The 21450-nt window shown below is 39.3% G+C and overlaps 43 non-coding genes and 4 pseudogenes across 44 annotated transcripts in view; all 47 read right to left on the bottom strand.

Moving 5' to 3' along the window:
- Positions 1-21450, bottom strand: part of LOC146027235 (protein shisa-9B pseudogene) — a 604201-nt pseudogene that overhangs the window by 378489 nt on the left and 204262 nt on the right. The gene's annotated exons all lie outside the window — the stretch shown is intronic.
- Positions 201-319, bottom strand: LOC146034536 (5S ribosomal RNA). Its single transcript, XR_014459940.1, has one exon. It is a non-coding gene; the product is annotated as a 5S ribosomal RNA (ribosomal RNA).
- LOC146029925 (5S ribosomal RNA) lies at positions 665-783 on the bottom strand. Its single transcript, XR_014455487.1, has one exon. It is a non-coding gene; the product is annotated as a 5S ribosomal RNA (ribosomal RNA).
- On the bottom strand, positions 1126-1244 carry LOC146033813 (5S ribosomal RNA). The gene has a single exon (XR_014459222.1). It is a non-coding gene; the product is annotated as a 5S ribosomal RNA (ribosomal RNA).
- On the bottom strand, positions 1589-1707 carry LOC146030922 (5S ribosomal RNA). Its single transcript, XR_014456404.1, has one exon. It is a non-coding gene; the product is annotated as a 5S ribosomal RNA (ribosomal RNA).
- LOC146032644 (5S ribosomal RNA) lies at positions 2053-2171 on the bottom strand. Its single transcript, XR_014458070.1, has one exon. It is a non-coding gene; the product is annotated as a 5S ribosomal RNA (ribosomal RNA).
- Positions 2517-2635, bottom strand: LOC146032173 (5S ribosomal RNA). Its single transcript, XR_014457617.1, has one exon. It is a non-coding gene; the product is annotated as a 5S ribosomal RNA (ribosomal RNA).
- Positions 2981-3099, bottom strand: LOC146027529 (5S ribosomal RNA). The gene has a single exon (XR_014454927.1). It is a non-coding gene; the product is annotated as a 5S ribosomal RNA (ribosomal RNA).
- LOC146031366 (5S ribosomal RNA) lies at positions 3445-3563 on the bottom strand. The gene has a single exon (XR_014456834.1). It is a non-coding gene; the product is annotated as a 5S ribosomal RNA (ribosomal RNA).
- Positions 3909-4027, bottom strand: LOC146027653 (5S ribosomal RNA). Its single transcript, XR_014455043.1, has one exon. It is a non-coding gene; the product is annotated as a 5S ribosomal RNA (ribosomal RNA).
- LOC146029926 (5S ribosomal RNA) lies at positions 4373-4491 on the bottom strand. The gene has a single exon (XR_014455488.1). It is a non-coding gene; the product is annotated as a 5S ribosomal RNA (ribosomal RNA).
- Positions 4833-4951, bottom strand: LOC146032084 (5S ribosomal RNA). Its single transcript, XR_014457530.1, has one exon. It is a non-coding gene; the product is annotated as a 5S ribosomal RNA (ribosomal RNA).
- On the bottom strand, positions 5296-5414 carry LOC146030923 (5S ribosomal RNA). The gene has a single exon (XR_014456405.1). It is a non-coding gene; the product is annotated as a 5S ribosomal RNA (ribosomal RNA).
- On the bottom strand, positions 5760-5878 carry LOC146031146 (5S ribosomal RNA). Its single transcript, XR_014456618.1, has one exon. It is a non-coding gene; the product is annotated as a 5S ribosomal RNA (ribosomal RNA).
- LOC146032239 (5S ribosomal RNA) lies at positions 6224-6342 on the bottom strand. The gene has a single exon (XR_014457683.1). It is a non-coding gene; the product is annotated as a 5S ribosomal RNA (ribosomal RNA).
- LOC146030543 (5S ribosomal RNA) lies at positions 6688-6806 on the bottom strand. The gene has a single exon (XR_014456034.1). It is a non-coding gene; the product is annotated as a 5S ribosomal RNA (ribosomal RNA).
- On the bottom strand, positions 7152-7270 carry LOC146029927 (5S ribosomal RNA). The gene has a single exon (XR_014455489.1). It is a non-coding gene; the product is annotated as a 5S ribosomal RNA (ribosomal RNA).
- On the bottom strand, positions 7613-7731 carry LOC146031030 (5S ribosomal RNA). Its single transcript, XR_014456508.1, has one exon. It is a non-coding gene; the product is annotated as a 5S ribosomal RNA (ribosomal RNA).
- LOC146030924 (5S ribosomal RNA) lies at positions 8077-8195 on the bottom strand. The gene has a single exon (XR_014456406.1). It is a non-coding gene; the product is annotated as a 5S ribosomal RNA (ribosomal RNA).
- On the bottom strand, positions 8541-8659 carry LOC146033126 (5S ribosomal RNA). Its single transcript, XR_014458537.1, has one exon. It is a non-coding gene; the product is annotated as a 5S ribosomal RNA (ribosomal RNA).
- On the bottom strand, positions 9005-9123 carry LOC146034415 (5S ribosomal RNA). The gene has a single exon (XR_014459821.1). It is a non-coding gene; the product is annotated as a 5S ribosomal RNA (ribosomal RNA).
- On the bottom strand, positions 9469-9587 carry LOC146031390 (5S ribosomal RNA). Its single transcript, XR_014456857.1, has one exon. It is a non-coding gene; the product is annotated as a 5S ribosomal RNA (ribosomal RNA).
- On the bottom strand, positions 9933-10051 carry LOC146027530 (5S ribosomal RNA). Its single transcript, XR_014454928.1, has one exon. It is a non-coding gene; the product is annotated as a 5S ribosomal RNA (ribosomal RNA).
- LOC146031368 (5S ribosomal RNA) lies at positions 10397-10515 on the bottom strand. Its single transcript, XR_014456835.1, has one exon. It is a non-coding gene; the product is annotated as a 5S ribosomal RNA (ribosomal RNA).
- LOC146034537 (5S ribosomal RNA) lies at positions 10861-10979 on the bottom strand. Its single transcript, XR_014459941.1, has one exon. It is a non-coding gene; the product is annotated as a 5S ribosomal RNA (ribosomal RNA).
- On the bottom strand, positions 11557-11675 carry LOC146029928 (5S ribosomal RNA). The gene has a single exon (XR_014455490.1). It is a non-coding gene; the product is annotated as a 5S ribosomal RNA (ribosomal RNA).
- Positions 12020-12138, bottom strand: LOC146029929 (5S ribosomal RNA). The gene has a single exon (XR_014455491.1). It is a non-coding gene; the product is annotated as a 5S ribosomal RNA (ribosomal RNA).
- On the bottom strand, positions 12484-12602 carry LOC146029930 (5S ribosomal RNA). The gene has a single exon (XR_014455492.1). It is a non-coding gene; the product is annotated as a 5S ribosomal RNA (ribosomal RNA).
- On the bottom strand, positions 12948-13066 carry LOC146033164 (5S ribosomal RNA). Its single transcript, XR_014458574.1, has one exon. It is a non-coding gene; the product is annotated as a 5S ribosomal RNA (ribosomal RNA).
- LOC146029535 (5S ribosomal RNA) lies at positions 13411-13519 on the bottom strand (annotated as a pseudogene).
- LOC146029931 (5S ribosomal RNA) lies at positions 13865-13983 on the bottom strand. The gene has a single exon (XR_014455493.1). It is a non-coding gene; the product is annotated as a 5S ribosomal RNA (ribosomal RNA).
- On the bottom strand, positions 14329-14447 carry LOC146029935 (5S ribosomal RNA). The gene has a single exon (XR_014455494.1). It is a non-coding gene; the product is annotated as a 5S ribosomal RNA (ribosomal RNA).
- On the bottom strand, positions 14793-14911 carry LOC146030775 (5S ribosomal RNA). Its single transcript, XR_014456261.1, has one exon. It is a non-coding gene; the product is annotated as a 5S ribosomal RNA (ribosomal RNA).
- Positions 15257-15375, bottom strand: LOC146030349 (5S ribosomal RNA). Its single transcript, XR_014455848.1, has one exon. It is a non-coding gene; the product is annotated as a 5S ribosomal RNA (ribosomal RNA).
- On the bottom strand, positions 15720-15838 carry LOC146028181 (5S ribosomal RNA; annotated as a pseudogene).
- Positions 16184-16302, bottom strand: LOC146030798 (5S ribosomal RNA). The gene has a single exon (XR_014456283.1). It is a non-coding gene; the product is annotated as a 5S ribosomal RNA (ribosomal RNA).
- On the bottom strand, positions 16647-16755 carry LOC146029073 (5S ribosomal RNA; annotated as a pseudogene).
- Positions 17101-17219, bottom strand: LOC146033972 (5S ribosomal RNA). Its single transcript, XR_014459380.1, has one exon. It is a non-coding gene; the product is annotated as a 5S ribosomal RNA (ribosomal RNA).
- Positions 17565-17683, bottom strand: LOC146031705 (5S ribosomal RNA). The gene has a single exon (XR_014457164.1). It is a non-coding gene; the product is annotated as a 5S ribosomal RNA (ribosomal RNA).
- LOC146029947 (5S ribosomal RNA) lies at positions 18029-18147 on the bottom strand. The gene has a single exon (XR_014455496.1). It is a non-coding gene; the product is annotated as a 5S ribosomal RNA (ribosomal RNA).
- On the bottom strand, positions 18493-18611 carry LOC146031049 (5S ribosomal RNA). The gene has a single exon (XR_014456526.1). It is a non-coding gene; the product is annotated as a 5S ribosomal RNA (ribosomal RNA).
- On the bottom strand, positions 18957-19075 carry LOC146032721 (5S ribosomal RNA). Its single transcript, XR_014458143.1, has one exon. It is a non-coding gene; the product is annotated as a 5S ribosomal RNA (ribosomal RNA).
- Positions 19421-19539, bottom strand: LOC146029958 (5S ribosomal RNA). The gene has a single exon (XR_014455497.1). It is a non-coding gene; the product is annotated as a 5S ribosomal RNA (ribosomal RNA).
- LOC146029971 (5S ribosomal RNA) lies at positions 19885-20003 on the bottom strand. Its single transcript, XR_014455502.1, has one exon. It is a non-coding gene; the product is annotated as a 5S ribosomal RNA (ribosomal RNA).
- LOC146029983 (5S ribosomal RNA) lies at positions 20349-20467 on the bottom strand. Its single transcript, XR_014455504.1, has one exon. It is a non-coding gene; the product is annotated as a 5S ribosomal RNA (ribosomal RNA).
- Positions 20813-20931, bottom strand: LOC146031017 (5S ribosomal RNA). The gene has a single exon (XR_014456496.1). It is a non-coding gene; the product is annotated as a 5S ribosomal RNA (ribosomal RNA).
- Positions 21277-21395, bottom strand: LOC146031812 (5S ribosomal RNA). The gene has a single exon (XR_014457265.1). It is a non-coding gene; the product is annotated as a 5S ribosomal RNA (ribosomal RNA).

Genomic DNA, 21450 nt, shown 5'->3' on the forward strand with positions numbered 1-21450 from the left:
CAAATTAAACTATTAAAGAGGCTCAACACTGTTTAGCTGCCAAAAGCAGTTGGAATTGGGCCTAAACAGTGTGGTAAGTTTTTAGGTGATGGCTATTGTGTCTGTTTGACCTCTCCCAAATGTCTGTATTGGCAATAAAAATAAAAAGTTTCCAATTAAAATAGCAAGAGAATAAAAACAATTTGCCAGTAATGGTAAAAAACCTACAGCACCTGGTGAGCCCATGTGGTCTCCCACCCAAGTACTAACCAGGCCCAACACTGCTTAGCTTCCAAGATCAGACGAGATTGGGCGTATCCAATGTGGTATGGCTGTAGGTGAGATACCGGCACTTTTTTGCCCTCTTCTACTTCTATAACCAGGTAAGCTAATAAAAAAGTTTCCTAACTGTATTGGCTTACTGAAAAAAATCATGTGTTGGCAATGTAAAAAGACCTACAGGACATAATATTAGCAGGTGGTCTCAAATTAAACTATTAAAGAGGCTCAACACTGGTTAGCTGCCAAAAGCAGTTGGAATTGGGCCTAAACAGTGTGGTAAGTTTTTAGGTGATGGCTATTGTGTCTGTTTGACCTCTCCCAAATGTCTGTATTGGCAATAAAAATAAAAAGTTTCCAATTAAAATAGCAAGAGAATAAAAACAATTTGCCAGTAATGGGAAAAAACCTACAGCACCTGGTGTTCCCATGTGGTCTCCCACCCAAGTACTAACCAGGCCCAACACTGCTTAGCTTCCAAGATCAGACGAGATTGGGCGTATCCAATGTGGTATGGCTGTAGGTGAGATACAGGCACTTTTTTGCCCTCTTCTACTTCTATAACCAGGTAAGCTAATAAAAAAGTTTCCTAACTGTATTGGCTTACTGAAAAAAATCATGTGTTGGTAATGCAAAAAGACCTACAGGTCATGATATTAGCAGGTGGTCTCAAATTAAACTACTAAAGAGGCTCAACACTGTTTAGCTGCCAAAAGCAGTTGGAATTGGGCCTAAACAGTGTGGTAAGTTTTTAGGTGATGGCTAGGTCTGTTTGACCTCTCCCAAATGTCTGTATTGGCAATAAAAATAAAAAGTTTCCAATTAAAATAGCAAGAGAATAAAAACAATTTGCCAGTAATGGGAAAAAACCTACAGCACCTGGTGTTCCCATGTGGTCTCCCACCCAAGTACTAACCAGGCCCAACACTGCTTACTTTCCAAGATCAGACGAGATTGGGCGTATCCAACGTGGTATGGCTGTAGGTGAAATACAGGCACTTTTTTGCCCTCTTCTACTTCTATAACCAGGTAAGCTAATAAAAAAGTTTCCTAACTGTATTGGCTTACTGAAAAAAATCATGTGTTGGTAATGTAAAAAGACCTACAGGACATAATATTAGCAGGTGGTCTCAAATTAATCTACTAAAAGGCTCAACACTGTTTAGCTGCCAAAAGCAGTTGGAATTGGGCCGAAACAGTGTGGTAAGTCTTTAGGTGATGGCTATTGTGTCTGTTTGACCTCTCCCAAATGTCTGTATTGGCAATAAAAAGATAAAGTTTTCAATTTAAATAGCTAGAGAATAAAAACAATTTGCCAGTAATGGTAAAAAACCTACAGCACCTGGTGTTCCCATGTGGTCTCCCACCCAAGTACTAACCAGGCCCAACACTGCTTAGCTTCCAAGATCAGACGGGATTGGGCATATCCAATGTGGTATGGCTGTAGATGAGATGCAGGCACTTTTTGGCCCTCTTCTACTTCTTTAACAAGGTAAGTTAATAAAAAAGTTTCCTAACTGTATTGGCTTACTGAAAAAAATCATGTGTTGGTAATGTAAAAAGACCTAAAGGACATAATATTAGCAGGTGGTCTCAAATGAAACTAATAAAGAGGCTCAACACTGTTTAGCTGCCAAAAGCAGTTGGAATTGGGCCTAAACAGTGTGGTAAGTTTTTAGGTGATGGCTATTGTGTCTGTTTGACCTCTCCCAAATGTCTGTATTGGCAATAAAAATAAAACGTTTCCAATTAAAATAGCAAGAGAATAAAAACAATTTGCCAGTAATGGGAAAAAACCTACAGCACCTGGTGTTCCCATGTGGTCTACCACCCAAGTACTAACCAGGCCCAACACTGCTTTGCTTCCAAGATCAGACGAGATTGGGCGTATCCAATGTGGTATGGCTGTAGGTGAGATACCGGCACTTTTTTGCCCTCTTCTACTTCTATAACCAGGTAAGCTAATAAAAAAGGTTCCTAACTGTATTGGCTTACTGAAAAAAATCAAGTGTTGGTAATGCAAAAAGACCTACAGGTCATGATATTAGCAGGTGGTCTCAAATTAAACTACTAAAGAGGCTCAACACTGTTTAGCTGCCAAAAGCAGTTGGAATTGGGCCTAAACAGTGTGGTAAGTTTTTAGGTGATGGCTATTGTGTCTGTTTGACCTCTCCCAAATGTCTGTATTGGCAATAAAAATAAAAAGTTTCCAATTAAAATAGCAAGAGAATAAAAACAATTTGCCAGTAATGGGAAAAAACCTACAGCACCTGGTGTTCCCATGTGGTCTACCACCCAAGTACTAACCAGGCCCAACACTGCTTAGCTTCCAAGATCAGACGAGATTGGGCGTATCCAACGTGGTATGGCTGTAGGTGAGATACAGGCACTTTTTTGCCCTCTTCTACTTCTTTAACAAGGTAAGTTAATAAAAAAGTTTCCTAACTGTATTGGTTTACTGAAAAAAATCATGTGTTGGTAATGCAAAAAGACCTACAGGTCATGATATTAGCAGGTGGTCTCAAATTAAACTACTAAAGAGGCTCAACACTGTTTAGCTGCCAAAAGCAGTTGGAATTGGGCCTAAACAGTGTGGTAAGTTTTTAGGTGATGGCTATTGTGTCTGTTTGACCTCTCCCAAATGTCTGTATTGGCAATAAAAATAAAAAGTTTCCAATTAAAATAGCAAGAGAATAAAAACAAATTGCCAGTAATGGGAAAAAACCTACAGCACCTGGTGTTCCCATGTGGTCTCCCACCCAAGTACTAACCATGCCCAACACTGCTTAGCGTCCAAGATCAGACGAGATTGGGCGTATCAAATGTGATATGGCTGTAGGTGAGATACATGCACTTTTTTGCCCTCTTCTACTTCTATAACCAGGTAAGCTAATAAAAAAGTTTCCTAACTGTATTGGCTTACTGAAAAAAATCATGTGTTGGTAATGTAAAAAGACCTAAAGGACATAATATTAGCAGGTGGTCTCAAATTAAACTATTAAAGAGGCTCAACACTGTTTAGCTGCCAAAAGCAGTTGGAATTGGGCCTAAACAGTGTGGTAAGTTTTTAGGTGATGGCTATTGTGTCTGTTTGACCTCTCCCAAATGTCTGTATTGGCAATAAAAATAAAAAGTTTCCAATTAAAATAGCAAGAGAATAAAAACAATTTGCCAGTAATGGGAAAAAACCTACAGCACCTGGTGTTCCCATGTGGTCTTCCACCCAAGTACTAACCAGGCCCAACACTGCTTAGCTTCCAAGATCAGACGAGATTGGGCGTATCCAATGTGGTATGGCTGTAGGTGAGATAATGGCACTTTTTTGCCCTCTTCTACTTCTATAACCAGGTAAGCTAATATAAAAGTTTCCTAACTGTATTGGCTTACTGAAAAAAATCATGTGTTGGTAATGTTAAAAGACCTAAAGGACATAATATTAGCAGGTGGTCTCAAATTAAACTATTAAAGAGGCTCAACACTGTTTAGCTGCCAAAAGCAGTTGGAATTGGGCCTAAACAGTGTGGTAAGTTTTTAGGTGATGGCTATTGTGTCTGTTTGACCTCTCCCAAATGTCTGTATTGGCAATAAAAATAAAAAGTTTCCAATTAAAATAGCAAGAGAATAAAAACAATTTGCCAGTAATGGTAAAAAACCTACAGCACCTGGTGAGCCCATGTGGTCTCCCACCCAAGTACTAACCAGGCCCAACACTGCTTAGCTTCCAAGATCAGACGAGATTGGACGTATCCAATGTGGTATGGCTGTAGGTGAGATACCGGCACTTTTTTGCCCTCTTCTACTTCTATAACCAGGTAAGCTAATAAAAAAGTTTCCTAACTGTATTGGCTTACTGAAAAAAATCATGTGTTGGCAATGTAAAAAGACCTACAGGACATAATATTAGCAGGTGGTCTCAAATTAAACTATTAAAGAGGCTCAACACTGGTTAGCTGCCAAAAGCAGTTGGAATTGGGCCTAAACAGTGTGGTAAGTTTTTAGGTGATGGCTATTGTGTCTGTTTGACCTCTCCCAAATGTCTGTATTTGCAATAAAAATAAAAAGTTTCCAATTAAAATAGCAAGAGAATAAAAACAATTTGCCAGTAATGGGAAAAAACCTACAGCACCTGGTGTTCCCATGTGGTCTCCCACCCAAGTACTAACCAGGCCCAACACTGCTTAGCTTCCAAGATCAGACGAGATTGGGCGTATCCAATGTGGTATGGCTGTAGGTGAGATACAGGCACTTTTTTGCCCTCTTCTACTTCTATACCAGGTAAGCTAATAAAAAAGTTTCCTAACTGTATTGGCTTACTGAAAAAAATCATGTGTTGGTAATGCAAAAAGACCTACAGGTCATGATATTAGCAGGTGGTCTCAAATTAAACTACTAAAGAGGCTCAACACTGTTTAGCTGCCAAAAGCAGTTGGAATTGGGCCTAAACAGTGTGGTAAGTTTTTAGGTGATGGCTAGGTCTGTTTGACCTCTCCCAAATGTCTGTATTGGCAATAAAAATAAAAAGTTTCCAATTAAAATAGCAAGAGAATAAAAACAATTTGCCAGTAATGGGAAAAAAACTACAGCACCTGGTGTTCCCATGTGGTCTCCCACCCAAGTACTAACCAGGCCCAACACTGCTTACCTTCCAAGATCAGACGAGATTGGGCGTATCCAATGTGGTATGGCTGTAGGTGAGATACAGGCACTTTTTTGCCCTCTTCTACTTCTATAACCAGGTAAGCTAATAAAAAAGTTTCCTAACTGTATTGGCTTACTGAAAAAAATCATGTGTTGGTAATGTAAAAAGACCTACAGGACATAATATTAGCAGGTGGTCTCAAATTAATCTACTAAAAGGCTCAACACTGTTTAGCTGCCAAAAGCAGTTGGAATTGGGCCGAAACAGTGTGGTAAGTCTTTAGGTGATGGCTATTGTGTCTGTTTGACCTCTCCCAAATGTCTGTATTGGCAATAAAAAGATAAAGTTTTCAATTTAAATAGCTAGAGAATAAAAACAATTTGCCAGTAATGGTAAAAAACCTACAGCACCTGGTGTTCCCATGTGGTCTCCCACCCAAGTACTAACCAGGCCCAACACTGCTTAGCTTCCAAGATCAGACGGGATTGGGCATATCCAATGTGGTATGGCTGTAGATGAGATGCAGGCACTTTTTGGCCCTCTTCTACTTCTTTAACAAGGTAAGTTAATAAAAAAGTTTCCTAACTGTATTGGCTTACTGAAAAAAATCATGTGTTGGTAATGTAAAAAGACCTAAAGGACATAATATTATCAGGTGGTCTCAAATTAAACTAATAAAGAGGCTCAACACTGTTTAGCTGCCAAAAGCAGTTGGAATTGGGCCTAAACAGTGTGGTAAGTTTTTAGGTGATGGCTATTGTGTCTGTTTGACCTCTCCCAAATGTCTGTATTGGCAATAAAAATAAAACGTTTCCAATTAAAATAGCAAGAGAATAAAAACAATTTGCCAGTAATGGGAAAAAACCTACAGCACCTGGTGTTCCCATGTGGTCTCCCACCCAAGTACTAACCAGGCCCAACACTGCTTTGCTTCCAAGATCAGACGAGATTGGGCGTATCCAATGTGGTATGGCTGTAGGTGAGATACCGGCACTTTTTTGCCCTCTTCTACTTCTATAACCAGGTAAGCTAATAAAAAAGGTTCCTAACTGTATTGGCTTACTGAAAAAAATCAAGTGTTGGTAATGCAAAAAGACCTACAGGTCATGATATTAGCAGGTGGTCTCAAATTAAACTACTAAAGAGGCTCAACACTGTTTAGCTGCCAAAAGCAGTTGGAATTGGGCCTAAACAGTGTGGTAAGTTTTTAGGTGATGGCTATTGTGTCTGTTTGACCTCTCCCAAATGTCTGTATTGGCAATAAAAATAAAAAGATTCCAATTAAAATAGCAAGAGAATAAAAACAATTTGCCAGTAATGGGAAAAAACATACAGCACCTGGTGTTCCCATGTGGTCTCCCACCCAAGTACTAACCAGGCCCAACACTGTTTAGCTTCCAAGATCAGACGAGATTGGGCGTATCCAATGTGGTATGGCTGTAGGTGAGATAATGGCACTTTTTTGCCCTCTTCTACTTCTATAACCAGGTAAGCTAATATAAAAGTTTCCTAACTGTATTGGCTTACTGAAAAAAATCATGTGTTGGTAATGTTAAAAGACCTAAAGGACATAATATTAGCAGGTGGTCTCAAATTAAACTATTAAAGAGGCTCAACACTGTTTAGCTGCCAAAAGCAGTTGGAATTGGGCCTAAACAGTGTGGTAAGTTTTTAGGTGATGGCTATTGTGTCTGTTTGACCTCTCCCAAATGTCTGTATTGGCAATAAAAATAAAAAGTTTCCAATTAAAATAGCAAGAGAATAAAAACAATTTGCCAGTAATGGGAAAAAACCTACAGCACCTGGTGTTCCCATGTGGTCTCCCACCCAAGTACTAACCAGGCCCAACAATGCTTAGCTTCCAAGATCAGACGAGATTGGGCGTATCCAATGTGGTATGGCTGTAGGTGAGATACCGGCACTTTTTTGCCCTCTTCTACTTCTATAACCAGGTAAGCTAATAAAAAAGTTTCCTAACTGTATTGGCTTACTGAAAAAAATCATGTGTTGGTAATGTAAAAAGACCTACAGGACATAATATTAGCAGGTGGTCTCAAATTAAACTATTAAAGAGGCTCAACACTAGTTAGCTGCCAAAAGCAGTTGGAATTGGGCCTAAACAGTGTGGTAAGTTTTTAGGTGATGGCTATTGTGTCTGTTTGACCTCTCCCAAATGTCTGTATTGGCAATAAAAATAAAAAGTCTCCAATTAAAATAGCAAGAGAATAAAAACAATTTGCCAGTAATGGGAAAAAACCTACAGCACCTGGTGTTCCCATGTGGTCTCCCACCCAAGTACTAACCAGGCCCAACACTGCTTAGCTTCCAAGATCAGACGAGATTGGGCGTATCCAATGTGGTATGGCTGTAGGTGAGATACAGGCACTTTTTTGCCCTCTTCTACTTCTATAACCAGGTAAGCTAATAAAAAAGTTTCCTAACTGTATTGGCTTACTGAAAAAAATCATGTGTTGGTAATGCAAAAAGACCTACAGGTCATGATATTAGCAGGTGGTCTCAAATTAAACTACTAAAGAGGCTCAACACTGTTTAGCTGCCAAAAGCAGTTGGAATTGGGCCTAAACAGTGTGGTAAGTTTTTAGGTGATGGCTAGGTCTGTTTGACCTCTCCCAAATGTCTGTATTGGCAATAAAAATAAAAAGTTTCCAATTAAAATAGCAAGAGAATAAAAACAATTTGCCAGTAATGGGAAAAAACCTACAGCACCTGGTGTTCCCATGTGGTCTCCCACCCAAGTACTAACCAGGCCCAACACTGCTTACCTTCCAAGATCAGACGAGATTGGGCGTATCCAATGTGGTATGGCTGTAGGTGAAATACAGGCACTTTTTTGCCCTCTTCTACTTCTATAACCAGGTAAGCTAATAAAAAAGTTTCCTAACTGTATTGGCTTACTGAAAAAAATCATGTGTTGGTAATGTAAAAAAGACCTACAGGACATAATATTAGCAGGTGGTCTCAAATTAATCTACTAAAAGGCTCAACACTGTTTAGCTGCCAAAAGCAGTTGGAATTGGGCCGAAACAGTGTGGTAAGTCTTTAGGTGATGGCTATTGTGTCTGTTTGACCTCTCCCAAATGTCTGTATTGGCAATAAAAAGATAAAGTTTTCAATTTAAATAGCTAGAGAATAAAAACAATTTGCCAGTAATGGTAAAAAACCTACAGCACCTGGTGTTCCCATGTGGTCTCCCACCCAAGTACTAACCAGGCCCAACACTGCTTAGCTTCCAAGATCAGACGGGATTGGGCATATCCAATGTGGTATGGCTGTAGATGAGATGCAGGCACTTTTTGGCCCTCTTCTACTTCTTTAACAAGGTAAGTTAATAAAAAAGTTTCCTAACTGTATTGGCTTACTGAAAAAAATCATGTGTTGGTAATGTAAAAAGAACTAAAGGACATAATATTAGCAGGTGGTCTCAAATTAAACTAATAAAGAGGCTCAACACTGTTTAGCTGCCAAAAGCAGTTGGAATTGGGCCTAAACAGTGTGGTAAGTTTTTAGGTGATGGCTATTGTGTCTGTTTGACCTCTCCCAAATGTCTGTATTGGCAATAAAAATAAAACGTTTCCAATTAAAATAGCAAGAGAATAAAAACAATTTGCCAGTAATGGGAAAAAACCTACAGCACCTGGTGTTCCCATGTGGTCTCCTACCCAAGTACTAACCAGGCCCAACACTGCTTTGCTTCCAAGATCAGACGAGATTGGGCGTATCCAATGTGGTATGGCTGTAGGTGAGATACCGGCACTTTTTTGCCCTCTTCTACTTCTATAACCAGGTAAGCTAATAAAAAAGGTTCCTAACTGTATTGGCTTACTGAAAAAAATCAAGTGTTGGTAATGCAAAAAGACCTACAGGTCATGATATTAGCAGGTGGTCTCAAATTAAACTACTAAAGAGGCTCAACACTGTTTAGCTGCCAAAAGCAGTTGGAATTGGGCCTAAACAGTGTGGTAAGTTTTTAGGTGATGGCTATTGTGTCTGTTTGACCTCTCCCAAATGTCTGTATTGGCAATAAAAATAAAAAGTTTCCAATTAAAATAGCAAGAGAATAAAAACAATTTGCCAGTAATGGGAAAAAACCTACTGCACCTGGTGTTCCCATGTGGTCTACCACCCAAGTACTAACCAGGCCCAACACTGCTTTGCTTCCAAGATCAGACGAGATTGGGCGTATCCAATGTGGTATGGCTGTAGGTGAGATACCAGCACTTTTTTGCCCTCTTCTACTTCTATAACCAGGTAAGCTAATAAAAAAGGTTCCTAACTGTATTGGCTTACTGAAAAAAATCAAGTGTTGGTAATGCAAAAAGACCTACAGGTCATGATATTAGCAGGTGGTCTCAAATTAAACTACTAAAGAGGCTCAACACTGTTTAGCTGCCAAAAGCAGTTGGAATTGGGCCTAAACAGTGTGGTAAGTTTTTAGGTGATGGCTATTGTGTCTGTTTGACCTCTCCCAAATGTCTGTATTGGCAATAAAAATAAAAAGTTTCCAATTAAAATAGCAAGAGAATAAAAACAATTTGCCAGTAATGGGAAAAAACCTACAGCACCTGGTGTTCCCATGTGGTCTACCACCCAAGTACTAACCAGGCCCAACACTGCTTAGCTTCCAAGATCAGACGAGATTGGGCGTATCCAATGTGGTATGGCTGTAGGTGAGATACAGGCACTTTTTTGCCCTCTTCTACTTCTTTAACAAGGTAAGTTAATAAAAAAGTTTCCTAACTGTATTGGTTTACTGAAAAAAATCATGTGTTGGTAATGCAAAAAGACCTACAGGTCATGATATTAGCAGGTGGTCTCAAATTAAACTACTAAAGAGGCTCAACACTGTTTAGCTGCCAAAAGCAGTTGGAATTGGGCCTAAACAGTGTGGTAAGTTTTTAGGTGATGGCTATTGTGTCTGTTTGACCTCTCCCAAATGTCTGTATTGGCAATAAAAATAAAAAGTTTCCAATTAAAATAGCAAGAGAATAAAAACAAATTGCCAGTAATGGGAAAAAACCTACAGCACCTGGTGTTCCCATGTGGTCTCCCACCCAAGTACTAACCATGCCCAACACTGCTTAGCGTCCAAGATCAGACGAGATTGGGCGTATCAAATGTGATATGGCTGTAGGTGAGATACATGCACTTTTTTGCCCTCTTCTACTTCTATAACCAGGTAAGCTAATAAAAAAGTTTCCTAACTGTATTGGCTTACTGAAAAAAATCATGTGTTGGTAATGTAAAAAGACCTAAAGGACATAATATTAGCAGGTGGTCTCAAATTAAACTATTAAAGAGGCTCAACACTGTTTAGCTGCCAAAAGCAGTTGGAATTGGGCCTAAACAGTGTGGTAAGTTTTTAGGTGATGGCTATTGTGTCTGTTTGACCTCTCCCAAATGTCTGTATTGGCAATAAAAATAAAAAGTTTCCAATTAAAATAGCAAGAGAATAAAAACAATTTGCCAGTAATGGGAAAAAACCTACAGCACCTGGTGTTCCCATGTGGTCTTCCACCCAAGTACTAACCAGGCCCAACACTGCTTAGCTTCCAAGATCAGACGAGATTGGGCGTATCCAATGTGGTATGGCTGTAGGTGAGATAATGGCACTTTTTTGCCCTCTTCTACTTCTATAACCAGGTAAGCTAATATAAAAGTTTCCTAACTGTATTGGCTTACTGAAAAAAATCATGTGTTGGTAATGTTAAAAGACCTAAAGGACATAATATTAGCAGGTGGTCTCAAATTAAACTATTAAAGAGGCTCAACACTGTTTAGCTGCCAAAAGCAGTTGGAATTGGGCCTAAACAGTGTGGTAAGTTTTTAGGTGATGGCTATTGTGTCTGTTTGACCTCTCCCAAATGTCTGTATTGGCAATAAAAATAAAAAGTTTCCAATTAAAATAGCAAGAGAATAAAAACAATTTGCCAGTAATGGTAAAAAACCTACAGCACCTGGTGAGCCCATGTGGTCTCCCACCCAAGTACTAACCAGGCCCAACACTGCTTAGCTTCCAAGATCAGACGAGATTGGGCGTATCCAATGTGGTATGGCTGTAGGTGAGATACCGGCACTTTTTTGCCCTCTTCTACTTCTATAACCAGGTAAGCTAATAAAAAAGTTTCCTAACTGTATTGGCTTACTGAAAAAAATCATGTGTTGGCAATGTAAAAAGACCTACAGGACATAATATTAGCAGGTGGTCTCAAATTAAACTATTAAAGAGGCCCAACACTGCTTAGCTTCCAAGATCAGACGAGATTGGGCGTATCCAATGTGGTATGGCTGTAGGTGAGATACAGGCACTTTTTTGCCCTCTTCTACTTCTTTAACAAGGTAAGTTAATAAAAAAGTTTCCTAACTGTATTGGTTTACTGAAAAAAATCATGTGTTGGTAATGTAAAAAGACCTACAGGACATAATATTAGAAGGTGGTCTCAAATTAAACTACTAAAGAGGCTCAACACTGTTTAGCTGCCAAAAGCAGTTGGAATTGGGCCTAAACAGTGTGGTAAGTTTTTAGGTGATGGCTATTGTGTCTGTTTGACCTCTCCCAAATGTCTGTATTGGCAATAAAAATAAAAAGTTTCCAATTAAAATAGCAAGAGAATAAAAACCATTTGCCAGTAATGGGAAAAAACCTACAGCACCTGGTGTTCCCATGTGGTCTCCCACCCAAGTACTAACCAGGCCCAACACTGCTTAGCTTCCAAGATCAGACGAGATTGGGCGTATCCAATGTGGTATGGCTGTAGGTGAGATACAGGCACTTTTTTGCCCTCTTCTACTTCTATAACCAGGTAAGCTAATAAAAAAGTTTCCTAACTGTATTGGCTTACTGAAAAAAATCATGTGTTGGTAATGTAAAAAGACCTACAGGACATAATATTAGCAGGTGGTCTCAAATTAATCTACTAAAAGGCTCAACACTGTTTAGCTGCCAAAAGCAGTTGGAATTGGGCCTAAACAGTGTGGTAAGTTTTTAGGTGATGGCTATTGTGTCTGTTTGACCTCTCCCAAATGTCTGTATTGGCAATAAAAATAAAAAGTTTCCAATTAAAATAGCAAGAGAATAAAAACAATTTGCCAGTAATGGGAAAAAACCTACAGCACCTGGTGTTCCCATGTGGTCTCCCACCCAAGTACTAACCAGGCCCAACACTGCTTAGCTTCCAAGATCAGACGAGATTGGGCGTATCCAATGTGGTATGGCTGTAGGTGAGATACCGGCACTTTTTTGCCCTCTTCTACTTCTATAACCAGGTAAGCTAATAAAAAAGGTTCCTAACTGTATTGGCTTACTGAAAAAAATCATGTGTTGGTAATGTAAAAAGACCTACAGGACATAATATTAGCAGGTGGTCTCAAATTAAACTATTAAAGAGGCTCAACACTGTTTAGCTGCCAAAAACAGTTGGAATTGGGCCTAAACAGTGTGGTAAGTTTTTAGGTGATGGCTATTGTGTCTGTTTGACCTCTCCCAAATGTCTGTATTGGCAATAAAAATAAAAAGTTTCCAATTAAAATAGCAAGAGAATAAAAACAATTTGCCAGTAATGGGAAAAAACCTACAGCACCTGGTGTTCCCATGTGGTCTCCCACCCAAGTACTAACCAGGCCCAACACTGCTTAGCTTCCAAGATCAGACGAGATTGGGCGTATCCAATGTGGTATGGCTGTAGGTGAGATACCGGCACTTTTGTGCCCTCTTCTACTTCTATAACCAGGTAAGCTAATAAAAAAGGTTCCTAACTGTATTGGCTTACTGAAAAAAATCATGTGTTGGTAATGCAAAAAGACCTACAGGTCATGATATTAGCAGGTGGTCTCAAATTAAACTACTAAAGAGGCTCAACACTGTTTAGCTGCCAAAAGCAGTTGGAATTGGGCCTAAACAGTGTGGTAAGTTTTTAGGTGATGGCTATTGTGTCTGTTTGACCTCTCCCAAATGTCTGTATTGGCAATAAAAATAAAAAGTTTCCAATTAAAATAGCAAGAGAATAAAAACAATTTGCCAGTAATGGGAAAAAACCTACAGCACCTGGTGTTCCCATGTGGTCTCCCACCCAAGTACTAACCAGGCCCAACACTGCTTAGCTTCCAAGATCAGACAAGATTGGGCGTATCCAATGTAGTATGGCTGTAGGTGAGATGCAGGCACTTTTTTGCCCTCTTCTACTTCTATAACCAGGTAAGCTAATAAAAAAGTTTCCTAACTGTATTGGCTTACTGAAAAAAATCATGTGTTGGTAATGTAAAAAGACCAACAGGACATAATATTAGCAGGTGGTCTCAAATTAATCTACTAAAAGGCTCAACACTGTTTAGCTGCCAAAAGCAGTTGGAATTGGGCCTAAACAGTGTGGTAAGTCTTTAGGTGATGGCTATTGTTTCTGTTTGACCTCTCCCAAATGTCTGTATTGGCAATAAAAAGATAACGTTTTCAATTTAAATAGCTAGAGAATAAAAACAATTTGCCAGTAATGGTAAAAATCCTACAGCACCTGGTGTTCCCATGTGGTCTCCCACCCAATTACTAACCAGGCCCAACACTGCTTAGCTTCCAAGATTGGGCATATCCAATGTGGTATGGCTGTAGATGAGATGCTGGCAATTTTTTGCCCTCTTCTACTTCTTTAACAAGGTAAGTTAATAAAAAAGTTTCCTAACTGTATTGGCTTACTGAAAAAAATCATGTGTTGGTAATGTAAAAAGACCTACATTACATAATATTAGAAGGTGGTCTCAAATTAAACTATTAAAGAGGCTCAACACTGTTTAGCTGCCAAAAGCAGTTGGAATTGGGCCTAAACAGTGTGGTAAGTTTTTAGGTGATGGCTATTGTGTCTGTTTGACCTCTCCCAAATGTCTGTATTGGCAATAAAAATAAAAAGTTTCCAATTAAAATAGCAAGAGAATAAAAACAATTTGCCAGTAATGGTAAAAAACCTACAGCACCTGGTGTTCCCATGTGGTCTCCCACCCAAGTACTAACCAGGCCCAACACTGCTTAGCTTCCAAGATCAGACGAGATTGGGCGTATCCAATGTGGTATGGCTGTAGGTGAGATACCGGCACTTTTTTGCCCTCTTCTACTTCTATAACCAGGTAAGCTAATAAAAAAGTTTCCTAACTGTATTGGCTTACTGAAAAACATCATGTGTTGGTAATGTAAAAAGACCTACAGGACATAATATTAGCAGGTGGTCTCAAATTAAACTATTAAAGAGGCTCAACACTGGTTAGCTGCCAAAAGCAGTTGGAATTGGGCCTAAACAGTGTGGTAAGTTTTTAGGTGATGGCTATTGTGTCTGTTTGACCTCTCCCAAATGTCTGTATTGGCAATAAAAATAAAAAGTTTCCAATTAAAATAGCAAGAGAATAAAAACAATTTGCCAGTAATGGGAAAAAACCTACAGCACCTGGTGTTCCCATGTGGTCTCCCACCCAAGTACTAACCAGGCCCAACACTGCTTAGCTTCCAAGATCAGACGAGATTGGGCGTATCCAATGTGGTATGGCTGTAGGTGAGATACAGGCACTTTTTTGCCCTCTTCTACTTCTTTAACAAGGTAAGTTAATAAAAAAGTTTCCTAACTGTATTGGCTTACTGAAAAAAATCATGTGTTGGTAATGCAAAAAGACCTACAGGACATAATATTAGCAGGTGGTCTCAAATTAAACTATTAAAGAGGCTCAACACTGTTTAGCTGCCAAAAGCAGTTGGAATTGGGCCTAAACAGTGTGGTAAGTTTTTAGGTGATGGCTATTGTGTCTGTTTGACCTCTCCCAAATGTCTGTATTGGCAATAAAAATAAAAAGTTTCCAATTAAAATAGCAAGAGAATAAAAACAATTTGCCAGTAATGGGAAAAAACCTACAGCACCTGGTGCTCCCATGTGGTCTCCCACCCAAGTACTAACCAGGCCCAACACTGCTTAGCTTCCAAGATCAGACGAGATTGGGCGTATCCAATGTGGTATGGCTGTAGGTGAGATAATGGCACTTTTTTGCCCTCTTCTACTTCTATAACCAGGTAAGCTAATATAAAAGTTTCCTAACTGTATTGGCTTACTGAAAAAAATCATGTGTTGGTAATGTTAAAAGACCTAAAGGACATAATATTAGCAGGTGGTCTCAAATTAAACTATTAAAGAGGCTCAACACTGTTTAGCTGCCAAAAGCAGTTGGAATTGGGCCTAAACAGTGTGGTAAGTTTTTAGGTGATGGCTATTGTGTCTGTTTGACCTCTCCCAAATGTCTGTATTGGCAATAAAAATAAAAAGTTTCCAATTAAAATAGCAAGAGAATAAAAACAATTTGCCAGTAATGGGAAAAAACCTACAGCACCTGGTGTTCCCATGTGGTCTCCCACCCAAGTACTAACCAGGCCCAACACTGCTTAGCTTCCAAGATCAGACGGGATTGGGCATATCCAATGTGGTATGGCTGTAGGTGAGATAACGGCACTTTTTTGCCCTCTTCTACTTCTATAACCAGGTAAGCTAATATAAAAGTTTCCTAACTGTATTGGCTTACTGAAAAAAATCATGTGTTGGTAATGTAAAAAGACCTACAGGACATAATATTAGAAGGTGGTCTCAAATTAAACTATTAAAGAGGCTCAACACTGTTTAGCTGCCAAAAGCAGTTGGAATTGGGCCTAAACAGTGTGGTAAGTTTTTAGGTGATGGCTATTGTGTCTGTTTGACCTCTCCCAAATGTCTGTATTGGCAATAAAAATAAAAAGTTTCCAATTAAAATAGCAAGAGAAAAAAACAATTTGCCAGTAATGGGAAAAAACCTACAGCAGCTGGTGTTCCCATGTGGTCTCACACCCAAGTACTAACCAGGCCCAACACTGCTTAGCTTTCAAGATCAGACGAGATTGGGCGTATCCAATGTGGTATGGCTGTAGGTGAGATACCGGCACTTTTTTGCCCTCTTCTACTTCTATAACCAGGTAAGCTAATAAAAAAGGTTCCTGACTGTATTGGCTTACTGAAAAAAATCATGTGTTGGTAATGCAAAAAGACCTACAGGTCATGATATTAGCAGGTGGTCTCAAATTAAACTACTAAAGAGGCTCAACACTGTTTAGCTGCCAAAAGCAGTTGGAATTGGGCCTAAACAGTGTGGTAAGTTTTTAGGTGATGGCTATTGTGTCTGTTTGACCTCTCCCAAATGTCTGTATTGGCAATAAAAATAAAAAGTTTCCAATTAAAATAGCAAGAGAATAAAAACAATTTGCCAGTAATGGGAAAAAACCTACAGCACCTGGTGTTCCCATGTGGTCTCCCACCCAAGTACTAACCAGGCCCAACACTGCTTAGCTTCCAAGATCAGACGAGATTGGGCGTATCCAATGTGGTATGGCTGTAGGCGAGATACAGGCACTTTTTTGCCCTCTTCTACTTCTATAACCAGGTAAGCTAATTAAAAAGTTTCCTAACTGTATTGGCTTACTGAAAAAAATCATGTGTTGGTAATGTAAAAAGACCTACAGGACATAATATTAGCAGGTGGTCTCAAATTAATCTACTAAAAGGCTCAACACTGTTTAGCTGCCAAAAGCAGTTGGAATTGGGCCGAAACAGTGTGGTAAGTCTTTAGGTGATGGCTATTGTGTCTGTTTGACCTCTCCCAAATGTCTGTATTGGCAATAAAAAGATAAAGTTTTCAATTTAAATAGCTAGAGAATAAAAACAATTTGCCAGTAATGGTAAAAAACCTACAGCACCTGGTGTTCCCATGTGGTCTCCCACCCAAGTACTAACCAGGCCCAACACTGCTTACCTTCCAAGATTGGGCATATCCAATGTGGTATGGCTGTAGATGAGATGCTGGCACTTTTTTGCCCTCTTCTACTTCTTTAACAAGGTAAGTTAATAAAAAAGTTTCCTAACTGTATTGGCTTACTGAAAAAAATCATGTGTTGGTAATGTAAAAAGACCTACAGGACATAATATTAGCTGGTGGTCTCAAATTAAACTATTAAAGAGGCTCAACACTGTTTAGCTGCCAAAAGCAGTTGGAATTGGGCCTAAACAGTGTGGTAAGTTTTTAGGTGATGGCTATTGTGTCTGTTTGACCTCTCCCAAATGTCTGTATTGGCAATAAAAATAATAAGTTTCCAATTAAAATAGCAAGAGAATAAAAACAATTTGCCAGTAATGGGAAAAAACCTACAGTACCTTGTGTTCCCATGTGGTCTCCCACCCAAGTACTAACCAGGCCCAACACTGCTTAGCTTCCAAGATCAGACGAGATTGGGCGTATCCAATGTGGTATGGCTGTAGGTGAGATACCGGCACTTTTTTGCCCTCTTCTACTTCTATAACCAGGTAAGCTAATAAAAAAGGTTCCTAACTGTATTGGCTTACTGAAAAAAATCATGTGTTGGTAATGCAAAAAGACCTACAGGTCATGATATTAGCAGGTGGTCTCAAATTAAACTACTAAAGAGGCTCAACACTGTTTAGCTGCCAAAAGCAGTTGGAATTGGGCCTAAACAGTGTGGTAAGTTTTTAGGTGATGGCTATTGTGTCTGTTTGACCTCTCCCAAATGTCTGTATTGGCAATAAAAATAAAAAGTTTCCAATTAAAATAGCAAGAGAATAAAAACAATTTGCCAGTAATGGGAAAAAACCTACAGCACCTGGTGTTCCCATGTGGTCTCCCACCCAAGTACTAACCAGGCCCAACACTGCTTAGCTTCCAAGATCAGACGAGATTGGGCGCATCCAATGTGGTATGGCTGTAGGTGAGATACCGGCACTTTTTTGCCCTCTTCTACTTCTATAACCAGGTAAGCTAATAAAAAAGGTTCCTAACTGTATTGGCTTACTGAAAAAAATCATGTGTTGGTAATGCAAAAAGACCTACAGGTCATGATATTAGCAGGTGGTCTCAAATTAAACTACTAAAGAGGCTCAACACTGTTTAGCTGCCAAAAGCAGTTGGAATTGGGCCTAAACAGTGTGGTAAGTTTTTAGGTGATGGCTATTGTGTCTGTTTGACCTCTCCCAAATGTCTGTATTGGCAATAAAAATAAAAAGTTTCCAATTAAAATAGCAAGAGAATAAAAACAATTTGCCAGTAATGGGAAAAAACCTACAGCACCTGGTGTTCCCATGTGGTCTCCCACCCAAGTACTAACCAGGCCCAACACTGCTTAGCTTCCAAGATCAGACGAGATTGGGCGTATCCAATGTGGTATGGCTGTAGGTGAGATACAGGCACTTTTTTGCCCTCTTCTACTTCTATAACCAGGTAAACTAATAAAAATGTTTCCTAACTGTATTGGCTTACTGAAAAAAATCATGTGTTGGTAATGTAAAAAGACCTACAGGACATAATATTAGCAGGTGGTCTCAAATTAAACTATTAAAGAGGCTCGACACTGTTTAGCTGCCAAAAGCAGTTGGAATTGGGCCTAAACAGTGTGGTAAGTTTTTAGGTGATGGCTATTGTGTCTGTTTGACCTCTCCCAAATGTCTGTATTGGCAATAAAAATAAAAAGTTTCCAATTAAAATAGCAAGAGAATAAAAACAATTTGCCAGTAATGGGAAAAAACCTACAGCACCTGGTGTTCCCATGTGGTCTCCCACCCAAGTACTAACCAGGCCCAACACTGCTTAGCTTCCAAGATCAGACGAGATTGAGCGTATCCAATGTGGTATGGCTGTAGGTGAGATAACGGCACTTTTTTGCTCTCTTCTACTTCTATAACCAGGTAAGCTAATATAAAAGTTTCCTAACTGTATTGGCTTACTGAAAAAAATCATGTGTTGGTAATGTAAAAAGACCTAAAGGACATAATATTAGCAGGTGGTCTCAAATTAAACTATTAAAGAGGCTCAACACTGTTTAGCTGCCAAAAGCAGTTGGAATTGGGCCTAAACAGTGTGGTAAGTTTTTAGGTGATGGCTATTGTGTCTGTTTGACCTCTCCCAAATGTCTGTATTGGCAATAAAAATAATAAGTTTCCAATTAAAATAGCAAGAGAATAAAAACAATTTGCCAGTAATGGGAAAAAACCTACAGCACCTGGTGTTACCATGTGGTCTCCCACCCAAGTACTAACCAGGCCCAACACTGCTTAGCTTCCAAGATCAGACGAGATTGGGCGTATCCAATGTGGTATGGCTGTAGGTGAGATACCGGCACTTTTTTGCCCTCTTCTACTTCTATAACCAGGTAAGCTAATAAAAAAGGTTCCTAACTGTATTGGCTTACTGAAAAAAATCATGTGTTGGTAATGCAAAAAGACCTACAGGTCATGATATTAGCAGGTAGTCTCAAATTAAACTACTAAAGAGGCTCAACACTGTTTAGCTGCCAAAAGCAGTTGAAATTGGGCCTAAACAGTGTGGTAAGTTTTTAGGTGATGGCTATTGTGTCTGTTTGACCTCTCCCAAATGTCTGTATTGGCAATAAAAATAAAAAGTTTCCAATTAAAATAGCAAGAGAATAAAAACAATTTGCCAGTAATGGGAAAAAACCTACAGCACCTGGTGTTCCCATGTGGTCTCCCACCCAAGTACTAACCAGGCCCAACACTGCTTAGCTTCCAAGATCAGACGAGATTGGGCGTATCCAATGTGGTATGGCTGTAGGTGAGATACCGGCACTTTTTTGCCCTCTTCTACTTCTATAACCAGGTAAGCTAATAAAAAAGGTTCCTAACTGTATTGGCTTACTGAAAAAAATCATGTGTTGGTAATGCAACAAGACCTACAGGTCATGATATTAGCAGGTGGTCTCAAATTAAACTACTAAAGAGGCTCAACACTGTTTAGCTGCCAAAAGCAGTTGGAATTGGGCCTAAACAGTGTGGTAAGTTTTTAGGTGATGGCTATTGTGTCTGTTTGACCTCTCCCAAATGTCTGTATTGGCAATAAAAATAAAAAGTTTCCAATTAAAATAGCAAGAGAATAAAAACAATTTGCCAGTAATGGGAAAAAACCTACAGCACCTGGTGTTCCCATGTGGTCTCCCACCCAAGTACTAACCAGGCCCAACACTGCTTAGCTTCCAAGATCAGACGAGATTGGGCGTATCCAATGTGGTATGGCTGTAGGTGAGATACAGGCACTTTTTTGCCCTCTTCTACTTCTATAACCAGGTAAACTAATAAAAAAGTTTCCTAACTGTATTGGCTTACTGAAAAAAATCATGTGTTGGTAATGTAAAAAGACCTACAGGACATAATATTAGCAGGTGGTCTGAAATTAAACTATTAAAGAGGCTCAACACTGTTTAGCTGCCAAAAGCAGTTGGAATTGGGCCTAAACAGTGTGGTAAGTTTTTAGGTGATGGCTATTGTGTCTGTTTGACCTCTCCCAAATGTCTGTATTGGCAATAAAAATAAAAAGTTTCCAATTAAAATAGCAAGAGAATAAAAACAATTTGCCAGAAATGGGTAAAAACCTACAGCACCTGGTGTTCCCATGTGGTCTCCCACCCAAGTACTAACCAGGCCCAACACTGCTTAGCTTCCAAGATCAGACGAGATTGGGCGTATCCAATGTGGTATGGCTGTAGGTGAGATAACGGCACTTTTTTGCTCTCTTCTACTTCTATAACCAGGTAAGCTAATATAAAAGTTTCCTAACTGTATTGGCTTACTGAAAAAAATCATGTGTTGGTAATGTAAAAAGACCTAAAGGACATAATATTAGCAGGTGGTCTTAAATTAAACTATTAAAGAGGCTCAACACTGTTTAGCTGCCAAAAGCAGTTGGAATTGGGCCTAAACAGTGTGGTAAGTTTTTAGGTGATGGCTATTGTGTCTGTTTGACCTCTCCCAAATGTCTGTATTGGCAATAAAAATAAAAAGTTTCCAATTAAAATAGCAAGAGAATAAAAACAATTTGCCAGTAATGGGAAAAAACCTACAGCACCTGGTGTTCCCATGTGGTCTCCCACCCAAGTACTAACCAGGCCCAACACTGCTTAGCTTCCAAGATCAGACGAGATTGGGCATATCCAATGTGGTATGGCTGTAGGTGAGATAATGGCACTTTTTTGCCCTCTTCTACTTCTATAACCAGGTAAGCTAATATAAAAGTTTCCTAACTGTATTGGCTTACTGAAAAAAATCATGTGTTGGTAATGTTAAAAGACCTAAAGGACATAATATTAGCAGGTGGTCTCAAATTAAACTATTAAAGAGGCTCAACACTGTTTAGCTGCCAAAAGCAGTTGGAATTGGTCCTAAACAGTGTGGTAAGTTTTTAGGTGATGGCTATTGTGTCTGTTTGACCTCTCCCAAATGTCTGTATTGGCAATAAAAATAAAAAGTTTCCAATTAAAATAGCAAGAGAATAAAAACAATTTGCCAGTAATGGGAAAAAACCTACAGCACCTGGTGTTCCCATGTGGTCTCCCACCCTAGTACTAACCAGGCCCAACACTGCTTAGCTTCCAAGATCAGACGAGATTGGGCGTATCCAATGTGGTATGGCTGTAGGTGAGATAACGGCACTTTTTTGCCCTCTTCTACTTCTATAACCAGGTAAGCTAATAT

This window comes from Crinia signifera, chromosome 8 (assembly GCF_055691185.1).
Source record: "Crinia signifera chromosome 8, ASM5569118v1, whole genome shotgun sequence".
Lineage (NCBI taxonomy): Eukaryota > Metazoa > Chordata > Amphibia > Anura > Myobatrachidae > Crinia > Crinia signifera.